We start from the raw sequence: 13065 nt of genomic DNA, 5'->3' as shown, positions 1-13065 counted from the left end.
TTAGATTTATTTTTCTGTTTTTTACTTTCTGTTTTTAATTTCTGTTTTTAATTTCTGTTTTTAATTTCTGTTTTTTAATTTCTGTTTTTTAATTTCTGTTTTTAATTTCTGTTTTTTAATTTCTTTTTTTTAATTTCTGTTTTTTAATTTCTGTTTTTTAATTTCTGTTTTTTAATTTTTGTTTTTTAATTTTTGTTTTTTAATTTCTGTTTTTAATTTTTGTTTTTAATTTTTGTTTTTTAATTTCTGTTTTTAATTTCTGTTTTTAATTTTTGTTTTTAATTTTTGTTTTTAATTTTTGTTTTTAATTTTTGTTTTTAATTTTTGTTTTTAAATAGGTTAAAAAATGACATCTCCTCGTCACGAATCGGTGGAAGAAACATTTGAAGCGAGAATGTCGACTTCTATTTTTGGCCCCGATATGCCACCACCTAATTATCCACATAATTATCTTGATAGTTCCTCCCAAATGCCACCACCTAATTATCCACCTAATTATCCACACAATTATCAAAGAAGGGACCAAATCCTAGATTTAAATTATCAACAACCCCCACAAATGCATGCACCGTATTATACTTCAAACGATCCAAACACCTACATTCCACAAGAAACATTTCAACCGACACCATCGTATGCATATGGAGGCACTTCTTCTGTAGCATCGAGTCAATTTACTCCCAGTATAGAAGGTACTCCTTCGAGAAGTGCCCCTGAAATTCAGGAAGAAGTTGTCCCTCCTTCGACAAGTGCCCCCCCGCAACAACCAGTGGTAAAGAAGGCTAGAAGAGCTCCGGAATACAATCAGCCGTGGAAGAGATTTTATGAGATTAAAAAAGATGCTGATGGCTTTATGGAAACCCTTGAATGTAAGGTACCCAATTGCAAGAAACCTTTTTTTTGTGTATAAGCAAAGTAGTGGTATGAGTAGCTTTAAAAGACATGCCGAAATGCATGAAAAAAAGGATGAGGAACCAAGCGAAAATGTACCAACGAGACAAATCCAAACCCTTATTAATGCGGATGGTACCAGAACCAACCCAAAATTTGATGAAAAAAAATGCTTAGTGAATTGGCCCGGTACATAACCCACAAAGAACAACCAATCAGTATGGGTGGTTGCACAGCCTTTGCCCGGTTGGTCATTCGGGGGTGTGCTCAACCAATGTACAAGAGCATGCATCATAGAAAGTTGGTTGGTGAAATAAAAAAACAGTTTACAACCATAAAAGATGACCTCAAAGGTACATTTGCATATCAATCCAATAAGGTCTCAATTACCTCCGATATATGGACTGCTGGTAAACATTGCCTTGGGTACTCTTGTGTTACTGGGCATTGGATCGATGATCAGTGGGTATTACAAAAGAGGATATTAAGTTTTCGAGTGTTAGATTCCCCGCACACCGCAAATGTAATTTTCAAATCTATTATTGAGGTTTTACAAGAGTATAACCTTAAGAGGGATATGGCTAACAAGGTTTTTTCTATATCTTTCGATAATGCTAGCAACAACATTGCTTCCACTGAAATTTTTAAACGGTCACTAAACCCGATTATGAATGGTGAAATGTTTCACCAAAAGTGTGCTTGTCATATACTTAACCTCGTCGTGAAGGCGGGACTTAAAACAGAAGCTATAAAATTATTGATAGTTAAATTTAAGGATGCCCTCAACCACATTGTTTCAAACCATGAAAGAAGACAAGAGTTTGCAAAGTTGTGCGTAACCTATCGACTAAGCAAGTTGAAAGTACCTTGGGATATAGATACCCGTTGGAACTCAACCTATAGGATGTTGAACCGATGCCTTCCTTACAAAGCTGTCATAGGGGAGTTTTTGAGGGGATCCACCCCTGAGGGAATGCAATTGGAACCCACCGGCGGGGAATGGGACCAACTAGAAAAGCTTTCAACATTCCTAGGAACCTTTTTTGAAGCAACCGTCAAACTATCATGCTCGTATTCACCGACGGCATTTGAGTTGTTGGGGCAAATCTATCAAATTTCCAAGGTGTATCGTAATTTGGAACAAGCAGAAACACACGATAAATCTCTCACACCGATCGTAGAGGCCATGAAACTAAAATTTCTAAAATATTGGAAAGATGTACCCCTCCTGGCCATTATCGCAAGCTGCCTCAACCCGGCATACAAGAAATTTTACACAATCAAAATGGTTGAAGCGTACAAATATAATCTACATTTAGAAGCAACCGGGGTCGAGGCATACGTGGATGCGAAGTTCGCTGAGATGTTTAACATATACAACTCAAGAATTAGTGGCAACCAGAACCCCTCTTCGTCCCAGGCTGGTCCTATGTATGAATAAATATACATTATGCTTTTAATATTTATTATTTATAATATCTGCATTATTTTTCCACTAATTTTTTTTTTATTTTTTAATAGTTCCACTTTCAGGAGCACTAGCAGTAGTGGATTGTTAGCAGATTTCCAGTCAGATAGCGAACCGCACGCATCCACAAACGAGTTAGTGAGCTATTTAAATATGCGCAACGAAAATGAAAACGTTGACATCATGACGTGGTGGAAGAGGAATCAAAGGTCTTATCCAACACTGGCGATGATGGCCCGCGACGTCTTTGCCGTACCCGTGTCAATCGTCCCTTCAGAAAGTTGTTTTAGTTCGGCGAACAGGATCCTCTCCGACAGACGCAGTAAATTGGGTCCACATGTTTTTGAGAGACTTGTGTGCTTGAAAGATTGGATTAATGCTGACGAGCGCAACCAACATCGAGACAAATAATCATCATCCGCAGCTGATACTGAAGAAAGTGTTACCGAGCCGCAGCCCCAAGCTAATTCAGATTCAGACGGTGCGGAACAAAGCGAACAATGGTATATGAATCCAAACTACTAGATAGGTAGTGTCGGTATAATTTTCTAATCTCTTTTAATATTTATGGTTATTTTTAAAATTATAATTTCTAAACATTTCAATTAGTTTTTAAATTATTCATTTTAAAGAACAATTACTAATAAAAAAAAGTTAGAACTCCGCCTATGTTATTTTACATAGCCGGTCCCAAGCCCGGAATAAAGGAGGAGGGTAACTTTTATTTTTTAATCTATTGTTTTTAAATTATTCATAATTATTTTTAATGTAATAAATTAATTTAAGATATTTTTATTTATATTTTATTGTTTTAATTAGAATGAGAATTTGAAAATAAAATAAAATGACTTGCTTAAAGAAATAAATAAATAGATTTGTACTTAGCCGTATAAATATACAAATTTTCGCACGAATAATTTTTATATATAAGGTACAAATTTTATTCATTTATAAATTATAAAGTTGCGACTTGATAATTTCATGTTTATATATACTCTATTTGATATCGAACTATTCATATTATAAAAATCGAATTATAAACATGTAATAATATTCGTACGACACTGTAAAAAAAACAAAAAAACAAAAAAAAAACATTAAACAAAACAGAAAAAAAATTAAAAAAACGGAAAAACAAAACAGAAAAAAAAAACTAAAAAAACAGAAAAAAAAAACATTAAACAAAACAGAAAAAAAAAACGGAAAAACAAAACAGAAAAAAAAACTAAAAAAAAAGAAAAAAAAAAAAGTAGAAAAAAACAGAAAAAAAAAAACCGAAAGAAAAACAAAAAGAAAAGAAAAACAGAAAGGAAAAAAAAAAAAAATACCCGTACCCTACCCGCCTGTAACACTGTGAACTTTTAAAATTCAGATTTAATTAAAATAATAAGTGGTTAAATTGAATAATATATATATACGTATATACGAAATTAGTGACGTGGATGGTGAACAATAATTATACGATTAATTGTGTTAAGAAAGAGGAACAATAGGTGTTATATAAATCATTTAAACAATATCGAACAAGTGGAGGGTTTATTTTGCAAAAAGACCACTTACAAGTGGGGGCCCCTTGTCATTCTTCTCTCTTCCCCTCCTTTCTTTCCTTTCCTGCGTCCCCATCCCCTTTTTCTCTTTTCTTTGTTTCCGCCAAGAGAGAAAGACAACGAGAGAGTGAGAGAGAGACGATCCCCGGTGACCGTGTGACCCGAAACCGGAGATTTAGGAAGAGGAGCTCAAACCTCGCACATCCATCCGTTCCTTTGGTAATTCCCCTTTCTATTTCTCGCTCATTTCTCGATTCCGTGTTTTTAGGGTTTCGGTGAAAACCCGTAGAATCGTACCAAACTGATTATTCCGTGCCTTTGTTGTTTCTATAGTGTAAATTGATTGATTTCGTGTTCCAAAGTGCAACCAAATTTCCAATTTGTGGATTTTCCCAAAAAAAAATTGATTAGGGTCTAAATTGCAAAAGTGCCGGAATTTAATAAATTGACCTATGTATAGATCCTAACGAGCACGGCTAGCGGGATTGACGAGCTTACCGAGTCGCGAGATCGCGGACCCTCTACGTGCCCTACGTAACCAGGTGCGGGGGTTCACGGGATCTGTTTTGGGGTTTATTCGTAGAACTAAATAACGGTGCATATTATTATATTTATGTTGATTGCTTGATTTAAATAAACTGTGCATAGCATGTTGAATCTCTGATTGAAAGCATTTGTTGCCGCATTGCATTAATTGTGATATTAGTGTAATTGAATTGTATAACTGTTATGATCCTCATGTTGGTACGGTTTATCGATTGTTGATCTGTCGTTTTGAATAAGTGAGTGGAACCACAGTATGACTTGGATTGATTGTGTGAAGTGAACAGTGTATCGTAGTGGAAAGTCTAGCTAGCTACTAGACTTTCATCCAGGACCCTTATGCGCATCTGGAGAATGGCCCTAGTGAACCCAGTACCGGTTGGGTAAGGGAAGTGCAGTGTAATTTTAGGTAGAACTGTGGTTCAGTGGTTCAGTGATTCAGTGAAAGTGTCAGTGATTTCTTTTTGAGAAAAGTGATATTCTGTTGCATATTCGCGGAATATGCCCGTGTATATTTTAAGTGATGAATTGATGAGATTGTATGACTTGAAACCAGAAAATAGAACTGTTAAGCCGGAGGTGACCGATAGTTGATATCTGTACCTCATAACCAGACTTATATATATTATATCTGTGAAACCAAATCTTTCTGGAAATTCGTTGATTGATGTTGATTTTATGTGAATTGAAATCCGTTTGAATCTATTCCCGGTACATGTGCATTTATTATTATTGGTGAATAAATAAATAGATGCCCTATTGCTAGTGTATTTAGTTCTGGTGATGGATTTCTCACAAATCCAGTAGCCCTTTAAATTCCGCACTGAGAAAACGGATGACAGGTTTTCTCACCCCCTCCCCTCGGGGAATTTTTCCCTTTGAATTGATATGTGCAGGTAAACGCGAGTGAAGTGGGACTCGGGCTCGACACGTGAGTATAGGCCGGGATAATAGGTTATGCCAAACCCTTTTTATGCCATTTTGAATGTGTAGTTGAACCCGTAGTCGGTTATTTTGATGTATAGGTTATTATCGAACCGTATTATGTTATAAAACGCTAACGGTATGTTTTAAATGGTTGTTATGATTTAAATGTTGAAATTGCATGTTAAACGTCATTAAAATTTCTAGTGAATGGGGAATAATTGTATAATTATACGGGGATTTGATCGGGTTTGAAAACGGGGTGAAATTCCACGAAAATGGGCAAAGGGATGAAAAACAGTACCCTTATTGCGGGCCGCAATAACCCTATTGCGGGCCGCAATGAGAGTAGACAGAGAAAAATTCGCAGCCTAAAAAGCCAACCAGGTCATTGCGGGCCGCAATAAATTCATTGCGGGTCGCAATGAATGGAGGCAGAAGCGCTTTGCAGAGGCTGGGAATTTTGGAATTTGTTGCGGGCCGCAATAAATTCATTGCGGGCCGCAATGAATGGAGACAGAGGCAAATTTCAAAGGCTGGAAATTTTGGGAACTGTTGCGGGCCGCAACAGCCCTATTGCGGGCCGCAATGGGTTCTGAAAAATGCTGTTTTAGGGTATAACTTAGTCAAATTAATTCGGTTTTGAACCAAACTTGTTTTAAATCAAATCATAAGATAATTTGACTAATCTGGGCCGTCGGTTAAAGGATTTTCATACCATTTGACTTCTCCAAAATAAAATTTTCAGGGGGCTGCCGCCCCCCTGCCACCCCCCGCATACTCCTAGAAGCGGGCCCACACACATAAACATAACAATTTATTTATATATATATAAATCTACATGAACAAAACCGCATTTTAAAACAAAACTGCGCGACCCCCTGTTCCGGGGTGTGACACCGCCCTACCCGACTACCCATACCCGAGGTACCCGTACCCGTTACCCGGGACGGGCACGGGTTTGAAACGGGTAGGGTACACTTTTTTAAAACCCTACCCGACCTACCCGTACCCGCCTACCCGACTACCCGTACTCGCCCTACCCGTACCCGAGGTACCCGTACCCTACCCGAATTCAATCCACTACTCTATTGTCACAATCAGATTCTGCTGCTTTTAAATCGCTGACAGTAAGCTATTCGGTTTGAGTTGTGAGATCAAATTCGGAAATAATTCAGGAGGATAAGAGATTAATTCTGTAAGTGAGCAAAAAAATTTTAAAAAAAAGTAATGTTTCAGAAAAAAAAATTGAAAAAAATTCTCGAATAATTCGAAAAATTTAAATTTTTTTCTAAAATTCGCGAATTATTCAGATTTAATTCGATTAAAGTTCGATCAATTGAATAATTCAGCGTTCGGTTTGATATCACAAAAAAAATGAATTATTTAAATTTAATTGGCGAATTTTGTGATTATGAAAGTTCACAATTCAGATCCTTCCGGAACCGTAAAAGGGTATCTTTTAGAATTAGTGGATCTGGAAAAAGTCAGTTTATGGATATAATTAAAAAGTAAGAAAATCTTATGAAAGTCGTGTCCGGTTTAAAGAATTTAATTTCATAAAAAAATTGTATATTATTTTTACTTCAATAACTTTTATTATTTTCATTTAGAGATTTTATAATTTCAAAATATATATCTCTGCAATTGTTGTACAATTCTGCAACTAGAATTATGTTTTACATCAATATTTATAATGTAAGCACCCAGTCGGCAGCCCGGATCTGGAGAACAGGCCCCCAATATTTATTTAAACAAACCACTTTCCAAATTCCTCAACGGGTCGTGGCCCAGAACTGGGCTTGCATCTGAGAGGGCTGGGCTGGCCAAGTGGCCATAAACCCAACGCGCTTATGTGAATTCTGGTTAACGGGTAAGGTCCCAAGTTCAGTATTCCACTATTCCTTGATTCCTTCCCTCCACAATTCCTCTTTGGTCTTTCGAGTCGGATCGGATCTCAATTAATTAGTAGTACCCATTATTTTCGGACAGGGCTCAGGTAGCACTCGTCCGATATCTGACACGATTATCCGACATCAATCTAGCCGCTTTAAAACAAGCTCAGAGTTTTTATTTTATCTTTTGGAGATAAAACGGGACTCTTTTTAATATCAATTTGGGAATTCGTATCTAATTAAGAATATTCTGCATTAACTAAAATTTTGAGTTAAAACCAGATCGAATTGGTGACTATGTCTAGCCCCTAGTTTGTTAATATATTGATGAGTAACAGCCAACAGAACTCCGATCTCTCCAGCACCCCTAGTTTCTCCAAACCTCTAACGCTTTCGCCCCTTGTAATCACAACATGCAATTAGTACCTCTCAAGTCAACTCCCAAATTTCTCCATATCAATTATCGGCTCAGAGCTCCCTACAAACCTCAATCAATCCAACTGATTGCCCCTCTCTTTCTCTTGGATCCATGGTGACCGTGGCAGTAGACGTCGCAATCGCAGGATGGTTCACCTCGGCAATCATTAGCAAGCTCATCAACAAAGCATCATCCTACTTCAAAGGCCAGAAATCATGGCAATCCGGTATGAAGGCCGAGCTGGACCGCCTTTCTCTCTCCTGGCCTCAGGTCAAGAGTCTCGTCGATGCGGTAGACAGAGGTGATCTACGAGGGTCCCACAAACCGGCTCTGGAAGAATGGCTGGGCAATCTCCGCAATGCGGTGGAGGAAGCCGACAATGTGCTTGATGAGTTGGAGTACCGACATCTCAAGGAGGTGGCAAATGAAGTTACGGGAAAGTGGACAAATACAATTGTGAAGTTTGCAGTGCGGGCAGCTCAGCAGGATGATGTGCTGGAGAGATTGAGAGATGTTGTGAAGACTTTTGATATCCTTGTTGCTGGCCTCGGCACCTTTGTTCAGGTTGATACCTTTTCCTCGTTTTTTTTTTAATTGATTCTTCTTTGAATTTCATATTTAGCCTGTATTCAAAAACCTGGATTTGATGAGGAATTCTTGTTATTGACCGAATTTTTTTAAACAGCGTGGATGTTCAAAGTACTCACGGTAATAAATGTTACCTCGAGAATTCAAAAAAATTATCTCGGCAATAGTAGCACTGTATATAATCACGGCGATAATATTTGATGATGAGTGAACGATGAAGGAAACTTTTTTTTTTTTTTAAGGTTAGTGACATTAAGTACCAACTATCAATGAAAAAAGACGAAGTTACAACGAGTCAAATGACTCTCCAATACAAAATCTAATATTTTATTCTCACAAAACTACTCAAAATAACTATAATATTCTAATCTCACTTATATATACTCATAATTACTCTATTACCTTAAACCTTAATGCTTTTTACAATCGGATATGCTCTTTCAACTGCCGTCGCGCTCCGACATCCGGATCTAATCATCCATGCTCCGATTGAGAGGACGTAGAGTTTTAATATTCCGAGCTCCGACGATACTGCATTTTCAGCTCCGATCAGCTCCACTCGGCTCCACTCGGCTCCGGTCCCTCCCCTCTCGCTCATTCTTCTCTCCACTCAAGAAAGTAGAGCCAAGAGAGAGGGGAGAAGCTATGTGAGAGGTGAGATCTAGAAGAGTGAGAAACTTCACGAATAACATTCGTTAAATCACGCTGAAACCAATCCAATGAGAGTAAAAAAACTGAAAAAGAAACACAACTGTTTTCATTTTTTACTATCCGAAAAAAGTACCACAGTTTCCATATTATTTGATATTGAAAAGAACCGTAGTAGAAGAGTTTTTCAGTTTAACTCCTAAATTTCAAAATCACAAATGGAGATTTAAGTAAATACTAAATATATTGAAATATAATTTTTTGAGTTTTTTCCATTTAAGTGTCAACAATGACTTGAGGAAATCTTCCGATTCCTTGAAGCCATATTTGTTGAACAATGTTCAAATTACAAAACCTTTTTATTTCTGTGATTTCGATTAGGCCTTTACTTATATTCTTCGTATGTAGACTGGACCACTAATCTATCACAGATCAAAATGGTCTTGATTTTTTTTTTTTTTTTATTGACACAAGTGGGATCAAGCTACCGATTTCCATTTAATAGAAACCATACATAGTTTTACAGGTACGACCTCTATGATACCCCAACAAGAAATAAGGCATATATCAATGCCTATCAAAACACTAACACAACCTATGAAAGATCAACAACAAGTTTGTTCCTACTTATTACAGCATAGCATCATAACAAATAACCAAAAGTTACAGAACTAGTCTTCAAAGGACTCATTTTTTTGGTTCAGGATAAGGCCTATTTTCCATCATATCCAATAATACAATGAAAATCTTAACTTTTAAGATATAACACTTTATCCTTTTTTTCCCTCAACAAGCATTAAATTGCCCATGCCATTCAAAATATTATTTGACAGACTAAAATCTTTTTTCAGGTTCTTAGTTGGTTAGATGCACATACTTCTACAGAGGTGAGGGAAAACATGGGCCGAGAAGCTGGCAGGATGTTTACAGAGAAAGAATTCTTTGGTAGGGAGAAAGAAAAACAAATGTTAATACACTGGTTGAATAACTCTGAGACAGATAATTTCAGTCTTTACCATTGTTGGAGTCGGTGGTGTTGGCAAGACCGCTCTTGCGCAAAACCTTTTTGATCATCCAGGACTTGATTTCCAAATTAAGATGTGGGTATGTGTATCTACCTCTTTTGAGGAAAAGGCTATTATAATGAAAATGCTGGAGTCATTAACAAAAACAAAACACGAATTTTCTACTCTTGATGCTGCTCAAAGGACTCTGAAGGAGAAGATGATGGGCCAGAAATTTTTGCTTGTCCTCGATGATGTATGGAATGACAAAGAGAGAGAGAGATGGAACAAGGTGATGGCCCCTTTAAAATATGGCTCTGAGGGAAGCAAGATCCTCTTGACTACGAGGATGGAGTCAGTAGCAGATACAGTTTCAAAGGTGGTTGGTGAAACGAAGATGTCTCTTAATTTAAACGGTTTAGAAGAAACAGATAATGTAAAACTCTTTGAGAAATATGCCTTTGCCGGTTTCAACCCAAATGAATACGCAAGATTGAGGTCAATAGGTAACAAGATAGCTAAGAAACTAATGGGAATACCTCTTGCAGTGAAGACCATTGGTGGAATGCTGAACGATAAACTGGAGGTCAAATACTGGAGTAGAGTTTTGGAAGATGGGGCACTCAACTTAGACAAAGGAACTGATGGCATAATGGCAGCTCTTAGGTTCAGCTATGAGCACCTCCCCCCTGAGTTAAAACCTTGCTTCAGGTATTGTAGCATATTCCCTCAAGATTACGAGTTTGAAAGGGACCGATTGGTGGATATGTGGATATCCGTTGGCCTAATTCCTGAGGGCACGAATAGACAGGAGGAATTAGCAAGTGAATTATTTGAAACTCTTGTACGAAAATCTTTCTTAGAACCTAAGGCCTCATACTACAGTATGCACGATCTTTTACATGAGCTTGCACACATTCTTTCGAATAATGAGTGCTTACGAGTTGTCAGTGATGATCCAATTCAAATTCCACAAAGCATTCGACATTTGTCCTTACGGACAAGAAATGTAGGGGTGCTTAAAAACCTGTCCGAGCTGAAGTACCTGAGAACTCTTTTGTTAATCTGTGATATTGAGGATGATGAGTTAGTGGGTGTAATTGACACTGCTCTCAAAGGGTTTAAAACTATCCGATGCTTGGTATTATCATCTAAATGGCTTAGTGATTTTCCCAAATCTATAGGTGATCTCGTCCACCTTCGGTATTTGAGCATGCTAGCAACAAATATACAAAAGTTGTCTCCATGCATATGCACACTTTATCATTTGCAAATCCTAGAGTGCATGTTGAATGACTCCTACCACTCAGAGTGGAGCATTCCAGCTGACCTAAACAAACTTTCCAATCTAAAAAGGCTAGATATTCCCTCATATGCTATCTCAACCATACCGCACATTGGGAAACTGAGTTCTCTTCAAAAGCTAATAGAATATAGTGTGAAAGATGAGGAGGGATACCATATAAACGAGCTAGAAATGATGTCAGAGCTTCGTGAACTAACGATCACCAATCTTAAGAATGTGAAAAGCACAGAAGAATCTTCTAAAGCAAAGCTAAACTCGAAGAAACATCTCTTTCGTATTGAACTGAAGTGGGGTCATGGTTTTGAGAAGACAGGAGGCAGGAATGATTCAGACAAGGAAGTTGCTGATCGCCTCGAGCCGCATCCAAACCTTACAGATCTGATTTTAAATGGCTATAGGGCCATAAACCCGCCAAATTGGTTGCATCATCAAATTCTTCCCAATTTAACTGCAATCAAATTAGCCCACTGCAGCAGTTTAGAGAGGCTACCTCCTTTTGGGCAGCTTCCGTTCCTTACAACTCTCATTCTAGAAAACATAGGGGCATTTTAGGAAATTGGCTTGGAGTTCTATGGGTCCAACCAATCTGACAACACTTTTCCGGCATTGGAAACACTCAGACTTGATTGCTTGATTCAGTTGGAGGAGTGGAGAGAGGACACTCATAGTGAAAAATGGTTTCCGCGTCTGAAAAGACTTGTAGTAAGTGATTGCCCCAACCTGAAGAAATTGCCACCCATTCCCACTGTTCTGAAAGAGCTCCACTTAGATTATTTAGAGACAGCTACACTTCCCGGATTTAAACAGAAGAATGAGGAAAGTAGCATCAATCAAGGCCCATGGTGTCTCACATTGCTTACTATTGGATGCTCAAAATTAACCTCCCTGAAATCAGGATTTTTCATGCACCTTGAACAACTTGCATCTCTTGAGGAACTCAAGATAAAGAACTGTGACAAACTAGTTTATCCGCCATTAGAAGGATTTAGAGAGCTGGTCAGTCTAAAATCACTTGAGATTGAAAATTGCACGGGACTTTTTTTGCTTCCTATGTTGTTACCCAAAAACTTCTTTCCTCCATCTGTTCAACGGCTAAAGCTGAGCTCTTGTGGTGACCTTATCGCATCTTTACCCCAATTACTACAAGACCTTTCTTTGCTTTCTCTTCTAAAGCTCGAGAATTGTGCTAATCTTATATCATTACCCTCGGCAGACGTGCTCCAGAGTTTAACATCACTTAAGGAAATACAGATACGAAGTTGCAGGGGACTGAAATCGCTAGGTGGTTTAGAAGCCATCCCATCCCTTAAAGTCTTACTAATCAGAACATGTCCAATGCTTGCAACAATATCACCACTTAATTCAATTGAAGAGTTGCCGAGAATTAGACCATCAACATTGGCACTTGACCGGATAGACATTGACCATCCAGAGCTTTTAAATGTAGTGCCACTGAGAAACCTACACTTGACAAAGTCAGTGGAGATAAGAGGCTACCATAGCATAACGTTGCCAGAACAGTGGTTACTGCAAAATGGGGCCTCCCTCCAATCTCTGGGTTTATATGGTTTGACTTTAAGCACAGTAGAGACATTACCTGATAGCTTGCAAAGCCTCCAGAGATTGAGGGTTTTGGAGCTGCATAAGGTTCATAAGTTAACGAGGCTTCCTGAGTTGCCGAGATCATTGGAAGTTCTAGAGATTGATGGGTGCAGCAAGGAATTTGCTGAGAGATTGAAGGAGGGTGGCCTGGATTATGATAAAATCAGGCACATTAATAAGGTGGCAGTTTATGGAGTTGAAAGATCAATCAAGAGTTGGTCAGTTCTTTAG

General features: G+C 37.9%; 2 pseudogenes across 2 annotated transcripts in view; one reads left to right on the top strand and one right to left on the bottom strand.

The window, feature by feature from the left end:
* The window catches only part of LOC144552499 (phosphoglycerate mutase-like protein 4), a 24459-nt pseudogene extending 16660 nt beyond the window's left edge, over positions 1-7799 (bottom strand). Inside the window, exon 1 of the transcript XR_013511161.1 lies at positions 7755-7799. The product of XR_013511161.1 is annotated as a phosphoglycerate mutase-like protein 4 (transcript). The remainder of the gene's footprint in view (positions 1-7754) is intronic.
* On the top strand, positions 7652-13065 carry LOC144552498 (disease resistance protein RGA2-like; annotated as a pseudogene). The gene is made up of 2 exons (XR_013511160.1): positions 7652-8250; positions 9774-13065. The product of XR_013511160.1 is annotated as a disease resistance protein RGA2-like (transcript).

Source organism: Carex rostrata, chromosome 4 (assembly GCF_964058835.1).
Source record: "Carex rostrata chromosome 4, lpCarRost1.2, whole genome shotgun sequence".
NCBI classification, from domain to species: Eukaryota; Viridiplantae; Streptophyta; class Magnoliopsida; order Poales; family Cyperaceae; genus Carex; species Carex rostrata.
Note: the sequence above shows the minus strand (reverse complement) of the source record. Positions and strands in the feature narration are given on the sequence as shown.